Below are 2,803 nucleotides of genomic sequence, written 5' to 3' on the forward strand. Positions count from 1 at the left end.
ACATATTTCTAAATGCTTTTCCATTTGATATTTGTCTCCACCTAGAACGAATGTTCTCAGAGACAGCCAGTCACTTGGACCAAGTTCTCCCAGCAGCCCTCTATGGAGGAGGGGCCCTGTTCCCAAAGGGCTTTTGTAAGTTGAGTAATGAAGTGCGAGCAGCAGATGGATTGTGTATTTCATAAGCACAAGTCAGATCAACAGGAATCTTTCCTTGTAACTTTCAGTTTTCTCTTTCGGACAGCTATTCTTTTATAATGATGTTTACATCCTCTCCATTACTTTGAATCCTTGAATTTAATCTTTTATTTGCTGCAATGTAACTAAGGTTTTCTTCCCTAAGTAATCGTGTAGTCATCAATAGCAAAAGCCTACTGCATACAAGAAACTGGTTCAATGACTGAATACTGATGGAATGCATTATTATCCCATTGGAGATACTGAACTGGAAATATTTAATGGCAGAGTGCACTCTGGAATAGAGTTTGATTAACCTATCATTTTTAAAGATTGTCGTGTGTTGGGCGGTGGCGGCGGCGTGGCGATGGAGCCCCTGCGTGTCCTGGAACTGTACAGCGGCATAGGCAGCATGCACCACACGCTCCGAGGGTATTGCATTAGAAGAGTTGACAGATTATCTTTCGATATGATTTTAATGAGCCCTCCATGTCAGCCATTCACAAGAATTGGACTGCAGGGTGATATGACTGACCAAAGGATGAATAGCTTCTTATATATTCTAGATATTCTCCCAAGGCTGCAAAAATTGCCGAAGTATATTCTTTTAGAAAATGTTAAAGGCTTCGAAGTATCTTCTATGAGAGACCTGTTGATACAAACAATAGAAAATTGTGGCTTTCAGTACCAAGAATTTCTATTATCACCAACCTCTCTTGGCATTCCAAATTCAAGGCTACGATATTTCCTTATTGCAAAGCTTCAGTCAGATCCATTACCTTTTCAAGTCCCTGGTAAGGTATTGATGAAATTCCCCCAGAGTGAATCTGAACATCCACAAAACTATCCAATAGATGCACAAGATAAGATTGAACAAAAGAAAATTGAAACAAATATTTGCATCAATAGCACCACACAAAGTTCTGGAAAAGATGCCATTCTTTTTTTTTCTTACATACTTATCATTTTTTATTTTTTATTTTTTTATTTTTATTTTTATTATCATCAAAATCTTCTTTATATTACATTGGATTACATATAACTTTACAGTGTATTACATCGCTTTTTCAAAAGGGAATGCCGTGAAAAAAGAAAAAAGGGAATGCCATGCATGTCAGTCAATACAGAGACATTAATATCCCCGTTTCAACATTCAATATCTTTTCTATAATTTTCCAAATTATTATTATTATTCTAATTATTTTTTTAAATAGTCAATCACTATTTCTCATTTTGCTTGTAAAAAGACTTTACCCATCATGAAATACTTCTCAGACCAATCCAGTTGAGAATACTATATACATGTCACCATCAACAGGTAATAACCCATATCTGCTTCTCACTAACGTCCTGCCTCTCTATTGTTCTCTTGCTATCTTTAACCTCTTCTCTTCACCTCCCCCATTCCACACTGTCCTATTCTCGTTAAGTACCTTCACTGCTTTTATGTCCTCCAACTTTTCGCTCCCTACCATAGAGTACGGATAGTCGGTATATATTGAGTGGATACATACAATATCTTTCTTTCATAGCATGGCTTACTTCACTCAGCAAAAGATCCTCCATATCTGACCACTTTCTATCAAATGCCAGGGTCTTGTTATTTTTTATGGCTGAGTAGTATTCCATAGAGTATATATACCACACTTTTCCAATCCATTCATCAGTTTGTGGACATTTAGTTTGGTTCTATGTCTTGGCAATTGTGAATAATGCTACAATAAACATTGATGTACACTTTTCTGACTGAGTGTTCTCCTGTCTTTCGGGTAAATACCCAGAAGTGGGATTGCTGGATCAAATGGTAGTTCTACTTGTAGGTCTTTGAGGAACCTCCATATTGTTCTCCACAGTGGTTGAACTAGTTTACATTCCCACCAACAGTGTAGGAGGGTTCCCTTTTCCCCTCATCCCTACCAACACGTATCACTTTTTATATTCTTAATAAGATGCCATTCTTTATAACCTTGAACTGCTGAATAAATTGACAGGAAACATCAACAGGACAGCGATCTCTCTGAACAAATGCTAAAAAATTTCTTGAAGAAAACATTGACATGAATCCATACTTTTTACCACCAAAATCATTGCTGTGATATGCTCTTTTATTAGACATTGTTAAGCCTACGTGCAGAAGGTCCGCATGCTTTACCAAAGGTTTTGAAGCTACACAGAAGGGACAGGATCTGTGTTACAGACTACAGAAGATGCGCAGATTGAAGACATTTATAAATCCCTTACCAATTTGTCACAAGAAGAAAAGATAACACAGTTGTTAATGCTTAAACTGAGATATGATTCCCTCTACTCCGAAAGAAATAGCAAACCTCCTTGGATTTCCTCCAGAGTTCAGATTTCCTGAGAAGATAACAGTAAAGCAGCGTTATCGCTTACTTGGAAATAGTCTCAATGTTCATGTAGTAGCTAAACTAATAAAAATCCTACATGAATAACTTCGAAATAACTCTGAAAGATGGTCATGGTATTTCTTTATGTCCAAATAGCAATTCTGAAATTCCATTATAAACTAATTCTAATAAAATTCATCTAAATTATTTTGACTTTTCTTTTTTTTTTGGAGAGGTTTTCACTATAGGGTGCGTGCGCTTGCCAGACAGACAGAGAG

General features: G+C 36.7%; 1 pseudogene; it reads left to right on the forward strand.

Moving 5' to 3' along the window:
- The first annotated feature begins 520 nt into the window (after positions 1-520).
- On the forward strand, positions 521-2,630 carry LOC102470991 (tRNA (cytosine(38)-C(5))-methyltransferase-like; annotated as a pseudogene).
- The last annotated feature ends 173 nt before the right edge of the window (positions 2,631-2,803 follow it).

Source organism: Tupaia chinensis, unplaced genomic scaffold (genome assembly GCF_000334495.1).
Source record: "Tupaia chinensis unplaced genomic scaffold, TupChi_1.0 Scaffold144690_1, whole genome shotgun sequence".
Taxonomy (NCBI): Eukaryota; Metazoa; Chordata; class Mammalia; order Scandentia; family Tupaiidae; genus Tupaia; species Tupaia belangeri.